Source organism: Micromys minutus (assembly GCF_963924665.1).
Source record: "Micromys minutus genome assembly, chromosome: 19".
In the NCBI taxonomy this organism is placed as follows: Eukaryota; Metazoa; Chordata; class Mammalia; order Rodentia; family Muridae; genus Micromys; species Micromys minutus.
This window is the reverse complement of record NC_137954.1, coordinates 39,743,490-39,761,982: the sequence shown is the minus strand read 5'-3', so window position 1 is coordinate 39,761,982 and position 18,493 is coordinate 39,743,490.

The following is an 18,493-nucleotide window of genomic DNA, read 5'->3' as shown; positions in this document are numbered from 1 at the left end:
AATAATAAATGTTTTTTTCATTTACAACTTTCATTTTATTCAGATACACAAGTAAATACAATTTTGCCCAAGGATTTTAGTGTTCACATAAACAAAGTGAGGTTTATAATAAGTCTGAAACTCTTAAGAAAAATCTATGACCATAAGGCAGTTAAGAGAATCAAACCCCAGGAGCTCATACTTGGTGAAATAAGGAGAAATGGGACAATTAGAAAAGAACTTTCAGATTAAATCCTTGGGTTTTATGATAACAGAAGGAACACTAGGCATAACTGAAGAACAGTCTTCAAGGTAAAGAAGCTTATGTGCAAAGAGAAAGACTAACATCTTACAAAAGATCCTCCTAGAAGACCTGCCATGGGAAAGCAAACCACTAAAGTAACAAATTAAAAAAAAAATCAGCTAGCTTAAAATGTACTCTAGATACAACTAAAGAGAGAATTAGTGAATTAGAATACAGGCCTGAGGATATCAAAAGGCCATATGAAGTTGAAATTTAAGGTCAGAAACATGAAGGAGCAATTGAATCAGAAGTCCTCACTACAGTACAACTGCAGAGAACTACCCAGACCTGAAGAACCAGTCTTCAGGTTGAAGAAGCAGACTTATAAACGAGGAGGAGTTACATTTTCACGAAGGAGTTCAGATCACACATCAGATGAGAAGCATGTAGACAAAGGAAAAAAATGTTTAGAATACCAGTAAGAAAAAAAGATCAGTGTCAGGCTGCCCCAAATCCTGGAGTTTGTTGTTTTGAAGTACTAACGATAAACAGGAGCCAACCTAGAATTCCATGTTGGAGTCAGCTGCTGTGGACACAGTCAGACACACAGAGACTGAGGGGCTTAGGTTGCAGATGCGGAGCTTCCACATTTGCCCGTATGCGGAGCGTCGAAGCACGGGGATTATGTGGATTCAAGAGAGTGTGATCTGACCAGGCTGGGGTGGAGCCAACATTCACATTCAGAATGTCCTAATGTGAAATAAGTTTGGCATCTCTTGGCATGGATCCCTTAACTATTGAAGAGTGAACTTCAGCAAAAGAAGCCCTTCCCCCATAAAGAGCAGTGATAGGGTATAGTGAGACCCACAGAGGAAGCCGTAGCATGTGAGCCATTAAATACTAAACTTCCGATGATGCCAGAGTCAACATGGACTAGACCTTCATTAAAAGAAAATGGTGATGAAAAACAAACTTATTTGTAAAATTCTGGGCACTGGTATTCTAATGTAGGAGGAAAGAAGACAAGAAAGTAAAAATACTTCTAGACCAGTGGTTCTGAACCTTCCTAACACTTCTAGCCTTTAATACAGTTCCTCATGCTGTGCTGACTCTTGACCATAGAATCATTTTGATTGCTGTTTCATAACTATAATTTTACTGCTGTTATTAATCATAATGTAAATATTCGATAGGCTTGAATGTAGAAGAATCATTCAAGCCCCCAAAGGGGCCGTGGCCCACAGGTTGAGAACCACTGTTAGAGACGTTCACCTTTGCCTGGAGTAAAGTAAAGGTTATGAGGTCCTTTGTTTCAAAGCTGCAGATGATCCTTGAAAGAATAAAAGTTGCAACTCTCAACTGGTGTGACTGAAAATAGAGATGAGTCTAGCAAAGTTAAAAAGAAAGGAAAACAAAGAAACTAAGGAAAATTAAGGCAGAAGAGCAGAAAACAAAATAGGTCATGAATATAGGTAGGAATCCCATGAGAAGAGAACCCAAGAGAGAGAGACGGTGAAGGGAGTGGACATGTGATCAAAGCATATTATATATATGTACAAGGGTGTCGGCAAGAAATGCATTTTGTCATAGAATTTTGGTTTTGTTGTTTGGTTTTGATTTTAGTTGTTTTTGTTGTTTATTTGAGACAGAGTCTCTATCATGCAGCACTGGATGTCCTAGAATGTCCTAAATTCAATATGTAGACCAGACTGACCCTGAACTTACAGAAACCTGCCTGCCTCTACCTCCCTGGTGTTGGGATTAAACCAGTGTACCACCATACCCATCATTGCTGTAGGCTTTTAGAAAGTGTGCAAGAAAAATCCAGATGTACCAATAATAACAGTAAATATAAATGAATTAGATTCACGTTTCTAAAGGCAGTTTTCAACAGCTCCTAAAACTGAGGTTTTTCCTTTGATTAAAATGGGTGTGAAGTCCTAAACAAAGCACCAGATCAATGGCACACTAAGGCTCAGCCCTGAGGCTTGTGAATCCTCAAGAGCACAGTGAGAGTCGAAAGCCTAGGGGGAGCACTCACGTGTGGAGCCGGGGTTGGGTGAAAGAGACGCTTTTAGCTCAGTTCTAAGAGTCAACAGAGAAGGCCAGGGTCCTTGAACATCAGAACTCACAGAGTGGAGGTCCGGACATGGAGACAGAAGGTGAGGCAGGAATGGACCCCCTAAGGCACAGCACAAGAGTGAACGCTAGTGCTAGTGACTGCACACTAGGGTGTGCCATGGGAAAGCCTGGGCAAACAGCTGCAAAGCTCTCCAATCACACCAACATCTTCCTCTCCTTGCTTCACAGGACCCATCCCTGAAGACAGAATCTGCTGTCCACAGCTGCACTAGAGGGAGAGACCCAGAGGGCTGTGGCTCTCTACCTATGAGATGAATGAGGATGGTAATTTTTTGATGGCGTTCAATGACACAGCGTAAGTTGCACATATCTGAATTCTGAGTTGAGATTTGCTTGGGTTCGGTGGTAACATTTGGTCAGGGGTGAGTCAAGGCCTTGCCCAAGTCCATAACTGAGCACACGTAAAGAGGCAAGGAACAAAAATTAAGTCCCACTTAATCACAGCATGGAACACTCCACATTTTGTTATATAATACTCGGCCCTACGAACTTTATGACAAACACGCCCTAAACGCAGGGACACAGGAAGTGGGGGGAGGGGAGCTGAAGATAAAGGAGATAAAACACATACTCGGTTGGCAAACACAAGAATATTCGGGTGGCTTTCTGTGTATTCTATCAAACAGATTTCAGGGCAAGAAGTGTGGTTAAAGATGAAAGAGATGAAAGTGGTTATTCCAGGAAGATTGGCGGCTCTCAACCCACGCACAGCTCAAAACAGACAGAGCCGAGAGAAGTCAGCAAACCTGTATTCAGAGCAAGGCATTTTGTTACACTCTTCTTGCTAACAGATGAATTAAGCTTTCAAAGTACCCATAAGAACAGAAAACATCAAAACCCATAATGTATGCTATTACGCACCTCACAAATGCACATTTTTTCCCAAACACACATACGACTTTTTTTTTTTTAATTGGCCACGTACATAGTGAATAAGAAAGGAAGTCTTGAGAAGAAAAAAAAAAAAAAAAAACTCAAGATTTGAAAATAGGCAGTCAACAATGAATTTAGAAATAAAAGTTCAAAGCCAGCAAAAAAACGTACCCATACATTTGGAAACCAAATAACACCGTTAAATAATTCATGGGTCTGGAAGAAATTGTAATGGAGATTATGAACATGGAGAACCAAGTCGCAGTGAAACTATGCAGCACAACTGTGCTCTGCAGGCGAAAGGCATCCAACGGGAATTTAGCAGGAAGTGTACGTGAGCATTAGGAAAAGAGAATCTGTAAGTCAATGAGGTCAGGGTTTAGGAAGGTAGATGGACAAAAGTACAAAACCAATGCAACAAGAGCAAGCATTATTGAAAAGGTAAGTAAAATCAGAGCATAGAAACAAAGCAAACGCTTATTTCTAACAAAGCACTAACTTTAGAGGCAGGCGTCTTTATTCTTAGTTGAGCACATTAGAAACCAGTTGTTAATAAGCAAAAATAAATGAAAGACCCAAGACTGATATACTTGAGATAATATATACGGTTGACATTTTCTTTGAAAAATTTCGATCCTAAAACCTTCGATTTCAACAACTCTGTTCCAGGAGCTAGAAAAAGAGGAGAAACCATCTGCACCACGAGCCAAGCTCCGCATGGCTGGAAAGTGTAGTGCAGGAGAGGAGACAAAAGGAAAAGCAGGCTTCGAATCCCAAACAAGGACAAGTGAAAGGGCTCAACCAGCCAAGGTGCTTGCTACCAAGCCGGGTGACCTGGCTTCAGTCCCTGGGACCCTGTCACAGGGTGAAAGGCAAGAAGCACTCCCTCTGTTTCCACACATGCACCATAGCATATATACTCTGTCTATCTACCCACCTACCTATCTACCTATCTCTCTCAACAAAAATTAATACAAAAGAATTTGAAACAAAACCCCTAACATAATGCCAGCAAATAGTGTGCACACACACACACACACACACACACACACACACACACACTCATAAAAATTAACAAAAGAAAAATTCAAAACTAAATCCCAAACATAAATAGTGTATAGACACACACACACACACACACACACACACACACACACACACACACACGCATGCACAAATGCAGATAAGTAAAAGTTAACACAGAAAATTTAAAACAAACTCCCAAACACAATGCCAGCAAATATAATCCTAAAATTCATTGGACACTACAAATCCTGGCAGATAGAGATGCACCAAGGAACTCGGCAAGGGCTCCACATTAAAGGATTGGGTTATGACGCAACCAACTGTGAAAACAGATGAAGGGAAACCACTTGATGATCTAAGCGGACACAAAGCAAATGCCTGACAGAAATTAGCATCCATTAGTGATGAAGGGGATATTGCTGATCACTGAGGGTGGAGGGCAAGTTTTTCCTTTATTACTAGATATGGAACCTTCAAGGGATATTCTGTTAAATATGTTCTCTTAAAATTCCATTTGCCACCGGGAAAAGACAGATCTCATATTTTTACAAAAGCTCTCAAAAGACCAAAGAAAGGGGGCACAGGGAGATGAGGAGCTGTTCCCAATTAGTGGGTCTGAAGAGTGACAGCTAAATGCAGTGTGTGACTTTTTATCTTCCTTGTGGGGCCAGAGATGGAACCCAGGGCTTCGCACGTGTTAAACAAATGTTTAAGCCCTGGGCCAACTCCCTGGCTTCAGCGTGTGGTTTTTGATTGGCTCTTGAATCAAGGGGGGAAAAAGGACCCACATTACAGAATCTGCTGGAAGAAAAATTGTTCTTCTATCTGAATATCTGTCACATCATCGATGATGGTGTCACCCATGCTAATTTTCCAGGGCTTCAATATATGGTAAATGACCTCATTCTTAGGCTGCATTAAGTTAAATACTTAGGGTAAAATATGAGGCCTCCTCCTTCTCAGAGGTGAAGGGGATGGGAGGGAGAGAGGAGCTATGAGAGGGGAAACTGGGAGGAGGGCTGTGATCGGGATGTAAAGTGAATGAAAAAATAAATAAATGAAAAAATTGAAGTTCAAAATAGTTTTTAAAAGATCACAAGGTCTGTTTATTCTTTATCAGTGCCTTGTAAATGATAATAGGGAATAAAATGGCCAAATGTTAATCACTGCTCGCTATAGGCAAAAGGTTGGTAGGTGTTCATTGCACATATTTTCTGAGATTTGGGAAAGGGTCATCGTAAAAAGTTGGTCAGATGCTTTTTAAATCTTTATTTTGCACATATCTGGTACCAGAGGTTGAACCTGGGGCCTTGTGAATGCCAGGCAACTGTTCTGCCACTGAGCCACTGAGCCCTAACCCCAGTCTTCTTGTTACTTATCTGACAATAAGGTTTGACTCCTGTAGTCCAGGCTAGCCTTGAGTTCACTCTGTATCCCAGGAAGACCTTGGAATTAAGATCCTCCTGCATCAGCCTCCCAAGTGGCTGGGATTGGAGACCTGTGCCAGCAGGTCCTGCTGTCTCCAAGGCTATAAAGGAGGAAAGTGAAGAAGGCTAGTCCTAGATCAATATGTTTCTGAAATTACAGCCAATTAGATAGGCACGTGAAAGCTATAGAGGAAAAACATGTTTGCATACTTCATAACGTTATACACAGAAAAAATTTCTAAGAATACAAAATAACTTCATAGTTCCTTTACAGGAGCAGTCACTACCACACCTCAAAACCCAATGTTCACATAGAATATAAAACTGAAGGAAGCCGTCTAAAAGAGAGTTCAAGGGCTGCACGGAGAATTGTAGTATGCTTCCCTATGTGATACAAAACAGAGATCTTACTGCAACTCAAGGCTCTCTCGCCAACAGGAAAACACTGAGCCACGAAGATACTGTTTCTCCACAAGATCATTAACTTCCCTTTCCACAAAGGTCCGGCGCTTTCCTGGAATGGTACGGGTTTCTCCTCACACTAACAAGCATGAGGGTGATTGGCAGTTCAAGAAAACCCATGACTATGTAAACTGATAACAGAACCATCACACCAGCCAAGATTTGCTAGACTAGACTCACTATAGTCTAGAGCAGTGGTTCTCAATCTTCCTAATGCTGTGACCCTTTAGTACAGTTCCTCATTTTGTGGATACCCCCAACCATAAAGTTATTTCATTGATACTTCATAACTGTAATTTTGCTCCTGTTATGAATCATAAATGGGGGCTGAAGAGATAGCATGGCAGTGAAGAGTGCTTCCAGCTCTTAGGGAAGGACCAATTTCCAACACCCCTGCAGGTTGTTGTTACTATCTGTAACTCCAGCTCCAAGTGACCAATGCCCTCTGCTGGCCTTTATGGACATTTACACACATGTGTGGAATATACTCGCTCAGACACATGTGTACACTTACTCAAAAAAAAATGCAATCTTTTAAGAATTATTTTTAAGATACAGTCGCACTGTGTGACCCAGAACTTGTTATGTAGATCAGGCTGGCCCCAAACTCAGAGAAATCTATCTGTCTCTGCACCCCAAGAAGTGGATTAAAGGTGAATGCTGCAAACCTTCTCCAGCCCAGTATAGACAGATAGATGATAGATGGTAGATAGATACATAGACAGATACATACTTACATACATACATACATACATACATAGTTGGAGAGATGGAGACATAGAGAGAGAGAGAGATAGCAATAACAAAGAAAAGGCTATATCCCACCGAATGCCAAGATTTTGCTTGCAAATAAGAAATGCAAAAAAAAAAAAAAAAAAAAAATTTTTTTAAAGTTGCCCACAACCACAAGAAAACAGGGAAGACATGAAATCAGGGATAGCACCGAGGCAGCTCTATGTCTAGTTAATTCCTATACAGTGAAGACTGTGACAGTTCACTCTATAAGCTAGTTGTAGTCAATAAGAGAACAGGTCAATGAAAGGAATGTACTCTTATGAAGTTGTGAGACCAACTGCTCTTGGGCCATTAAATCAGGGCGGGGGGTGTCACGTGGACAGAAACGCTTCGATAGCTGAAGGGCTGGCTACTGGTGACTAACTGGTTGGTGGTGCACACTATGTGGGAACACTGGACAAAAGGGTGACTCATATCCTGGGTGAGACAGAGCAGGGTAGCACGAGATGTCATCACCCTAGGCAGAACAACACATAAAGGAAAAGTTATTAATTGCTCACTTCTGGAATTTCCCATCTAGCATTTTCTGACTGGAGATGACCACAGGTAACTGAAATCACAGGGAGGCAAACTCCATGCATGAGAGAAGACTATTTATGGACACAGGGATGAGTAAATTAATGAGACAACAGGATAAAAACAGGCAGAAAGAACTTTCTATACATGCAAAGGTTATGTGACCAATATATAATACATCATTTGCCTATGATGACACTTAGAATATTGAAGGAAATAGATCCTATTGTCCTATTCACAAAAATATCACAATCCTGATAAATATCAAACCCAAAGGGATCAGCCACCTCAAGGGGAAAAGCAACCTTGATTTTAAAGATCTAAGATGATCCAATCATCATCTTGTTCTCACAGCAGAGTGTGTCTTTAAATGAGCCTTGCAATGGCAGCCACACTGGGGAGTGTGGGTTAAAGGAGCTATAGAGCATGCGCTGAACATTAGAGCATGCGCTGAACATTGGAGCACGTGCTGAACATTGGAGCACGCGCTGAACATTGGAGCACGCGCTGAACATTGGAGCACGCGCTGAACATTGGAGCACGCGCTGAACATTGGAGCACGCGCTGAACATTGGAGCACGCGCTGAACATTAGAGCATGCGCTGAACATTAGACTCTCCTTGACTCCTAGGAAGCTGCTGATACTCAGTTCAGGTTAACTACTTCCCTACTCAGAGAGAGCAGCTGACATGCTGGTGGGGTAGGGGGATGAAGAAGGCATCTGCAGCCTCAGTGTGGACCATCAGAAAAGTACAAATGAACAAGAGTGCTGGGAAGCAGGCATTGGTCCCACTGATTTCTTGCCCAAGCCAGCCCACAAAAGGGGTGGTCAAGATCCCCTGTTTTAAATTTACACACAGTACCTGGGGACAGAGAACTGTGGAGCAGGAAACAAAAAGCTGATGAGAAAGCATGGATTAAGGGTGGAATGAGAGGAAGGGAAGTTCTCAGAGAAACTGTGGCAGTGGGCTCCACGGAATGATGTCTGTTGGGGTGTGGTGGCCATGGGGTGGGGAGGGGCCATCGTGCTCGATGGTGGGAAATGCCAACCATACCGAAGAACCATTCGCTATACTAGAGAGTCAGTCTGTATAGCCCAGGGGGCTTGGGCTCTGCAGTGCCTGTGGTCCAACCTGAATGTAGAGGTTAGACCATGCCTGCTCTGGGTTACTCTATGTTGTATGCAATGGTAGCTTTCAGGTCATAGCTTCCTCTAGGGCAACTGCTTTACAAAATAGCCACTAGTACCATTTTAAGTGCAAACAAAGACACAGAGTGATCTTATAGATTGTTTGTGCAAGTAGATATCATGACGTGCCCAGATCCACCCTTAAGACATGAACCAGTACCAGCCTGTTCACCAAAGGAAAACTCAGTGAAGTAGACTGGGAGCATGTGGACACTTGGGTATATTAAAACCATGTCAAGAAGACCAAGACACAGCCTGAAAAATGGCTCAGAGGTTAAAGGTGTCTGCTGCCAACTTGAGGACCTGAGTCCAATCCCTGGATTCCACATGGTGGACAGAGAACGGAGTCCCACAAGCTGTTCTCTGACTGCCACAGACACCTATGCCATGGCACATGAACAAACATACCCGTGTAGAGAAACACACACAAAATAAATGTGAAAAGGCATTTTATCAAACACACAGGTCCAAAAGAGCGTGCACCACCTCTGCCTGGACCCTGTAAAAGAGAAGGACACCTAACCCTCACTGTGGTGTTGATGACCTGACCAATCTGCCGTCTGACAGATGGTATGAAAGGCAAGGAACCAACACTTGCCAGACTACCAACTGTCCCCAGATCTTCAGCTCAGTGTGATACCCACTACTTAACCTGGCCCATTCAAACTGCCTTTCCATCCATCCACCTACCTATCTCTCCATCCATCCATCCATCCATCCATCCATCCATCCATTCATCCATCCATCCATTCTTCTGCCAACATTGGTTCCTTCACTTCTCCCAGTGAAGACCCATGCCTCTACCCTCTGGGCCTCCAGGACTTCACCAACTGAGTCCATTAATATCCAATATGATAACCTCCTGAGCTGATGACCATTGTTATTAACTCTCTACCTCTTAATCTAGTGGTGTCTCTTTAAACTCCATGACGTCTATATGGTTACCCACATAAATGTGCATATACACATGTATGTTTGTCTGCATCTATGAGCTATAAAGTGTCATCCAAGGGCTAATATGCATATGAAGACTGCAATATAACCTGTAGTTGCCAATCAGCAGCCATCAAGGGGAAGGCGGAGCTGTGTGGTTAATTGTAGCCCACATGGCTGGTGAATTTATATTTTGGAAAAAAAGAAACATGTGCCCTGGTATTCTTTCTGATATAGGTGCTCATGACATTGAGCCTTTGACCTCAGACTTGGGTCAGGCCCAGCCATGTCAGCCCTGGATCCCACAGAGGTTCCCTTACTCCATCTTCAATCCACTTACTGACGCTGCCTTCAACCCACAAGAGCCAGAGCATATGGTACAGATACTAGCATTCCAGGGATAAAGGAGCCAATGGTATACTCTCCAGGGTCCAAAACCCATGGCTCACCATTAGTATAGCGTGACCCCTTAATTCTGTTCCCATTATGTCCACTCAAGGGATGGGCAAGAATGCCCTACTACAAAGTTTATTGGAGCTCATGGTGAGTGGGCTCCTTGGGAGCTCTGCAAGCTGCACCTGAACAAGTAGAGTGAAACATGGATGTATTAAAATCATATCCAAAATAATCATGACAACAGGATGGAGCCAGGGTAAAGGTGTCAGGGGCCAGCCTGTACACCTAAGTCACCTCCATAGATCCCCAAAGCAACTGGAGAATCCCAACTCCCACAACTTGCCTCTGACTTTAAGAGTTAGCAGTCTTCCCTCCCCACACATACAATAAGTGCTGAAAAAATATTTTTTAAACCCCAAGTGCCTAAGGTGCCCAGCAGAGAGAGGCCACCAAAGGAACATCTTGCCCTGCAGACAGCCCAAGCCCTCATGCTGGGTCCTCTTTCGGAAAGACCTCTGTCCATGTGACAGTGTCTGGTCATAGCAAGGAAACTTTCAGAACTTAACTTCTGAGAATAGGATCGTGAGGGCCAGAGCCTGGTGACTCTCTAGAGGCAGCAGCTGAGCCGGCCAGAGGACAGGAAATGGAAGGACACTTTCAAAGCATTACCACCAAAGAGCTATGGCCTCAGTCAAGCCTTTCCAGGGAAAGCCCCATCCTCAGCTCCCCTGGGGTTCCCATCAGCATCCACAATTATTTTCCCCAGCTGTTGGCTGAGATGGCTCCCGTTAAACCTTAATCTCCTGCATGTGGCCTCCTTCTGGGCCAAGGCTTTGGCTAAAAATAAAATCTACTCATCGACAAATACTTCAAGATTGACTTGTTTCCTGAGCACGCTGGAAAGCAGCTTGCACAGCCACGCACGGCGACATGCCACGGGTAAGAAGTATTAAATCCAATGACACTCGAGAACATCCGCTCCTCCAGGCTGCGCTTAGTGTGCGAGACTCAACGGGCTCTGGTCATGAAGCATCTGCACTTCTGGAAGAGAGCACACAGCCTCCCAGCCTAACCTCCCTATGCCATAGGTCTTAGTTTGGAATCAACACCATAACCCAGAACAGCTTGGGAAAGAAAAGGTTCATTTGGTTTAGGCATCCCAATCACAGTTATGAAGGAAAGTCAGGGCAGGAACTCCGGGCAAGAGCATGGAGGTGGGGCTGATACAGAGGCCATGGAGGAATGCTGCTTATTGGCTTGCTCCCCATGGCTTGCTCAGCTACTTTTCTTATAGAACCCAGAAGCACTCACCTATGGGTAATCCCACACTTCCTGGGCTGAACCCTCCCACACCAATTATAATTTTAAAAATACACCCCCAGACTTGCCTACAGGCCAATCTGATGGTGGTATCCTTTTTTCTACAGGCCAATCTGATGGTGGTATCCTTTTTTTTTCCAGTTTCAGCTCCCTCTCCCAGATAACCCTAGCTCATGTCAAATTAAAAACAACAAATCTAACCAGCATACCACAATTCTACACAGCATCTGCCTCCTACAGGGCCAACTACATCTATTCCACCTGCCAAAGTGTGCACCCTTGACAGGCAATTCCACTTCTGGGCATCTTTACTTGGATGTTAGGCAATGAAAATCCAGCCACACCCATATAATGGTAAAAACAAAGACCAAAAACACAAGGCCAAGGCTCTCCTGTCACCCTGTGCAGTTCCAAGTGTCCATTCCTCTTCTGTGCTTTTTCTAATAAGTTGGTTCCCATTGGCTTTCATTCTCTGGACTTGGGCTCATGAGCTCCTGCACAGCCTGGGTCTGACCTTGCTGATGCTCTAACATCTGATGTCTTTAAATCCTGTCTATTCCTACCTGTGCTGGGCCAACCCTAAGGCAGGCCTATACTGAGGGTAGGTGACAAGTCACCCGCCCTTAAGCCTCTGCCTTTGCTTTATTTTATTTGAAGATTAAGGTTCCTTTTAGCTTTGTGGTATGTGCTGAGTTCCTCTTCTCTCCTAGGTGGTGAGTCTTTGTTCCCTGGAGGGTGACCCCTTAGAGTTCCTCCCTGATCCAATTGAGCAAATTCAGTCATGGAGGAGTTTGGAGCAGAAGATGTGGTTAACACATCGAAGGGAGCAGGTTAGAGGTTGTACCAAAGCCTGAGGCTGAATTTAACACAGGCAAACAGAAAAATAAACAAATTTTATAGACCATGGGATGGCGATTAACTTCAGAGAGAACAAAAAATATCAACCAGAGAGAGAGAGATGTGGTTTTGGTATCATAGAGGCTTTGATTGTAGATAATATCTATGCGACCAAAATAACAAGCTCCAAATTTCATTTAGCCAAGAGCTGAGAGAACTCAGCAGCAGTCAGTGGTAAGGGGCTGTGGGGTCATGAAGACCCGACTCATTCAGTGCTGACTGAACCCAGACTCTGCGTGTTAAGCAAGCACGCTGCCAACTGAGCTACATCTCAGCCCTGTTTTCCATGTGTCTCTAAAGAAACCATCACTGACTCCGTGCAGCAGAAGAGAGTCTTTTTGACCCACATGCGGTCCCTAACCACTGTGTGCCAAGTGGAGTCTTTTCACAGCTCCTGGTGAGATCCAATTTGGTGTTTGGTATTCTGATCTTGTAAACTGTTTTCCACACTAAGAGACCTACTTTTGAGGAGCTGAGCTGAAAGGTGTCACACCACCATACACAGCCCACTTTATGTTTTAACTCAGAAATAAAGTCTTAGAATACAGCACTGAAGGTTAAGGGTGAGTGTACAAAGAAACTTGGACAGCTAAGGAGGCCAGTTCAGATATGATAGATAGTCTTGAATGGGCTGTTATTCTCTGGTGACATCGGGGGTGGGGTGGTTGACAAAGGAGTGCTTTTTCCTTTTAACATCAAAAATAATTAAAATGCTTAGGTGCAAAGAATTTAATTATATGTTTTGATAAACCCAGAGGATGAAGCCGTGTGGTAGGCCAGAGCCAATTTCTGAGAGTCATCCTCATGTTGTGGTAACCCCGCAACCATGAATTTATTTTCTTTGCTACTTCGTAACTGTAACTTTACTACTGTTATGAATTGTCCTCTGTGTTTCCTGATGACCTGAGGTGACCTCTGTCCTATGACCTCCATCTACACATACAGACGCACGAAGAGAGACAGACACCCACAGACAGTAATCAACTGAAAACAAGGCTTGTCTGACTCAGCAGTGGAAAGTGGGCGGAGTTCTGTGGACAGCATTCTCAAGTGCAGCCTCTGGAGGTGTACTGAGTTGTCAGTCACAGTGTTGAGAGGAAGGTGGCCTGGAAGTCTGCCTGTGGGCAGATTCTAGGGCTACCTTGGAGGTGGTGCAGAAGCTCTCCTATCCCTAAGACTGAGTGAGAGGCCCCATCTGAACTTCTGAGCTGTTTCCAAGCTACTGTGGGGTAAGTTTGAGAGGCATAGCTCTGCCTGCTGTTTCTTCCGACCAAGGGCAATCAAGCTTAATGCTGCCTCACACATGGCTGCCGGCCAGCCTCCCTCTTCCCTCTCTTCCTCTCCCCACCAGCTCAGTCCTCCTCTCTTCCCCACCCCCTCAATTCCCAGGGTGAAGTAAGTAGTTACTCTCCCCTCCTTCCTAAGGTCATTGAAGGCTTGACCAGTCCATTGTTTTAAATTATTGAAGATGCTTATGCTTAAAGGAAACTGTATCCATTAAATCCATATTATACTGGCTGGTTTTGTGTCAACTCGATGAAAGCTGGAGTTATCACAGAGAAAGGAGCCTCAGTTGAGGAAACGCCTCCATGAGATCCAGCTGTAAGGCATTTTCTCAACTAGTGATCAAGGGGAGAGGAACCAGCCCATTGTGGGTGGTGCCATCCATGGGCTGGTAGACCTGGGTTCTATAAGAAAGCAGGCTGAGCAAGCCAGGGGAAGTAAGCCAGCAAGTGACATCCCTCCATGGCCTCTGCATCAGCTCCTGCTTCCTGACCTGCTTGAGTTCCAGTCCTGACTTCCTTTGGTGATAAACAGCAATGTGGAAGTGTGAGCTGAATAAACACTTTCCTCCCCAACTTGCTTCTTGGTCATGATGTTTGTGCAGGAATACAAACCCCGACTAAGACACATATATTGGATTTCATGAATTTTGAATCTCTGACAGGGGTTCGAAGCCCCAAGGAACCAGTCTGGAGTAGAAAGGCAGGTGTTGGGGTTCTCAGGATGGGACTGAAGCTGCCACCGTGGTCAGTGTTCAACCCAGCAAATCCCCTGCCGTCTCAAGTGCATGCTGTCTTAGATATGCTCCTCAGTGGTCAACACCCCACTTAACCCTAGGAGGCTCAGAATTCCTAGGCTTTTGCTAAAGTAAGTGCTGTATCCTATAAGGCAGCCAGGCCCAGGCTGGACCATCAGGACAGCACACCAGCACTCCGAGTTCAAGACTGTAAGGATCTGGAGTCCAACAAGCCAGAAATGGTTCCAAGCCCATAGGGTCTGCACCTGGAAAGAGTCCCCTAAAGTCACCTTACACGTGGGCTGTAACAACACATTTGCCTTCACAGAGGCTGAGTGGAGCTATGACTTTTTTTTAAAAATTACAATATTAGTTTTTTTTTCTTTTAAGAAAGTTTCTACAAACAGAAGGCAAATGAGTGAGGCCCAGTGGTGAGGGAGGAGCAGAAACTATTTGACTGATGTGTCAGTTGCTTCTATATCACTGAGACTATATAATACCCGACACAAGAAGCCTACAGACAAAAGACTGGCTTGGACTCACTATTTTGAAGGGTTTCAGTCCATCGCTTCAGAGATGCTGTCCTAGTGAGCTTTAACTTTCAACTTGACCTAGACTCACCCGAGAAGTGAGTCTCAGTTGAGAGATTGCCCAGCTGGGATTCCCCCACACTGCTGTGGGCATGTCTATAAGGGATTGTCTTGAATATTAACTGATATAGGAGTATCCAGCCCACTCTAAGTGGCGCCATTTATCCTGGGCTATAAAAGCTAGCTAAGTACATGCCTTTGAGTGAGCCAGCAAGCTTCTCATCCTTCATGGCTCCTTCTGTAACTTTCTTTACTATGAGTGCGCTCCTTGCAGAAGTAAGGCTGTGTGCAACAGCAAGCCTGCCTTGACTACCCTTCATGATAGATCATAACACCTGTAAACTGAACTAAACCTTCTGTTGCTTTTGGTCATGGTGTTCATCACAACAATGGAATGAAACTAGTGGGGGGGGGATGGGAGGGGGGAGTGGAAGAGGTGAATTATCCATAACCATGCAAGCAATGAAAATGCAAGCCTGCAGGACCCACTGCAGATTCAAATGTGGCAGTGATGGTGGGTTTGCTTTGAACTCATGGGAGATGCTGTGAACAAGGTGGAGAACAGCCCAGCAGCAATATGAAGGTGCTTACCACCATTGAACAGTATATGATACTTGATGTCACATGACCTTCATCTCAGCCAGTGGTTTTTAAAAGTCATTTCAAAGTCTTTGACAAACTACAGTCCTCTGGGCCACATACAGGTGGGAGGTAAGAAAGTATGATGTTGGCACCCCCAGGTTTGTCCTCTCCCCCATTGCTCTTCAGCCACTGGATGGCCTGGAACAAAGACATCCACCTACTGCATTAAATGAAGACCTGAAAGTTGATCTTTAAAATTATCTGTATTTTTTTCCTGATCAATAAATTGATGCTTGAATCTTGTGAAACACACAGATAATAAAGAACACAGAGGTGGCCTGTGATTTCAGTGAGAGCACTCTCACTTTCCAGAGCATGCCCTTCCAACTGCCCCCCCACACACACATCTCCACACCTTTATTTAATCACACCCCTGTCTTGGCCTCTGACTCTTATGGGGCTCCTCCTCCAGGCCTCTTGGGAAGCATTTCCCGGTGTGGGGACCAGAGGATTAGGAAGGTCATTGAGTCAGCTGCCATGAAGATTTTCTCTTAAAACCCTCAGTTTCTGTGTTTCTTCCTTTGTCTTCATTTTGATGAAAACAATACCAGGCCCTCGCCTCCTGTGAGGCATCTGTTCATTTTCTCTTCTTTGACTTTCAGAAGGCTTAAGGCATGACTCATCCTGTGTGTATGTGTGTGTGCGCGCACACACACACACACACGCACACACAGCAAAGCAAACTGAAAGGGAAGTGGGTATTTGCAAAGCAGTTAGACTCAAGTAGCTTGGGCTACAACACTCAGCTCAGTTGAAAGGAGCCCATGGGAGAGGTCCATGTACTGCTAACCCGACAGAAGCTAACTCAGGTCCACCGTGTGCATGATAGGAACACAGCAGGCAGCACTGTCTTCCTATGAGGTATAACAGGCCCCAGGCCCACCTCTCTCCAGGTCCTGTTTCCTTCTTTGCAAGCCCACTCAGCTTGCCAGTGACCTCCTCACACACCTCCCAAGCAGAATAAGACAGTTCAGTTTCCTGACCCCAGGGAGCAGCTGGTGAGATCTTCCTCCACAGGCCAGGGGCTAAGTCCCCCCTGAGGGACAACAGATTTCCTAAGATGGTAATTCCCTAGTGGGCGGTGGAGCATCAGGCATAACCAGAAACAAAAGCTGTGTTGGAACATGTTAGTGCCGGGATCTCAGTGATCAAGACATTGTGAAGGGAAGAGGAAGAGACAACCGAGGACGCTGTAACAGTCTGGCACCTTACTCCTGTGCCCCACCTAAGCTTCAGGACCCAGGTTTCCCAGCTCAGAATAATTAACATGAAGTCTGGAGACTGCATCTTGGTACATCTGTGTATCCAGATGTGTAGCCATGGGCATCAGCTTGACTTCACCGAGGAAGCAGCCAGATCCTCCAGCTGGGTGAGGAACCATGTCTGAAAACCAGGATTCACCACATGCTTCCAAATACTTCCGCCCTGGTTGGGAGAGCCCAGAGAAAAAGTATAGTCGATAAAGAAAAGGTTTGAATACTCCACAAGTGGGCCCACACCTCTCCACTACTGAGAAGCCTCTGTACACAACATACAACATGTTGTATATATGTATGTGATTATGTGTGAAAGAGAGACTGTAGTATGTTGTATATATGTATGTGTGTAGTGTGTGTGTGTGTGTGTGTGTGTTTGAGAGAGAGAGAGAGAGAGAGAGAGAGAGAGAGAGAAAATGAGGAATCCCGAAAGCCTGTTTGTGTTTGGTAAACTGGTAAGTTGCTCACAGGCTGTTGTCTCCAGATTCTGTGCATATAAATCTGAGATGCTCACGGCACAATATTTGCATATGACCTACACACACCTTCCTGCATTCCTTGGCCCATCTCTAAATGACTCAAAACTCCCATGATCAGGCAAGTATGTAGACAGATGTTGCAGCCTGCTGCTCAGGGAGTGATGTCAAGGGAATGTCTGCAGATCCAGAACAGACATAACTTTTTTGCAACTATCTTCAAACTACATTGGCTCAAATCCATAGATGTAAAACCCAAGAACACAGAGGTATGCTATCCCAGCTAGCAACAACTGTAAGACCAGCTGAGCACTTTCTTTTCTCAATTGCTTTGGTTGTATTTTTTACACAATAGAAAATAACTAACACACACACACACACACACCACATGAATGCAGGAGGGGTAATATTTGGGATGGGGAAGGGGACCTGTGAGGGACAGAAGAGAGAAGCAAAGATTGTTTAAGTACATTATACACTTGAAAAGATCTCATTATGACTGTTTTACTTTAGTGAAATGCACTAATATCTAAAATGTTAAAGTATTTAAAAAACTATTTAGTGAATTGTCTATTAACTGACTTTTAGGTAAATTACCTTTCATATTTACCCATAGGTCCCACTGCCATTTTCCCTTCCTGGTGGCTTTCTGTTTTGATCATTATTACTCTTTCTCTTGACTGTAGTTTGGCTTTGTTCATGCTTCCTTTTAGAAATATTGCAGTTGAACCTCAACTCCCCTTATTTTCATCTTTACTAGCGTCCATGGATAGGCAGTTGAATACATGTATGCCGGTATGAATTATGTATATGTATGTATTCATGTGTATGTATGTATGTATGTTTATGCATGTATGTTTGTATGTGTATATGTGTATGAGTGCATGTATATATGTATGTGTATAAATGAGCATGTATGTATATATGTGTGTATGTATGTATATGTTTGTGTATGTATGTGTGCATGTGTGTATGTATATATGTGTATGTATGTATGGATGGATGGATGTGTATGCCCATCAACCACTGAGTACCAAGTATTCAAATATATGAATATAGGGGAGGGCAATCTCATTCCAACCACCACAGTCTATATACATATACATATATATCCCACATATATGTTCATGTGGTGTTTACAGTTCCACCTTTTTGCCTTCAAATGTCTTAATTTTGTTCTTCTTACTGAGAAGCAAAACATAGAAGTATCTGCCATGAATGTTTACATTTATATTTATTTGCAAACCTAAATCAATTAGTACTTTTCTAGAAAGGTGCAATATGCCCCAATGAGCTGTTAGAACCTTAGA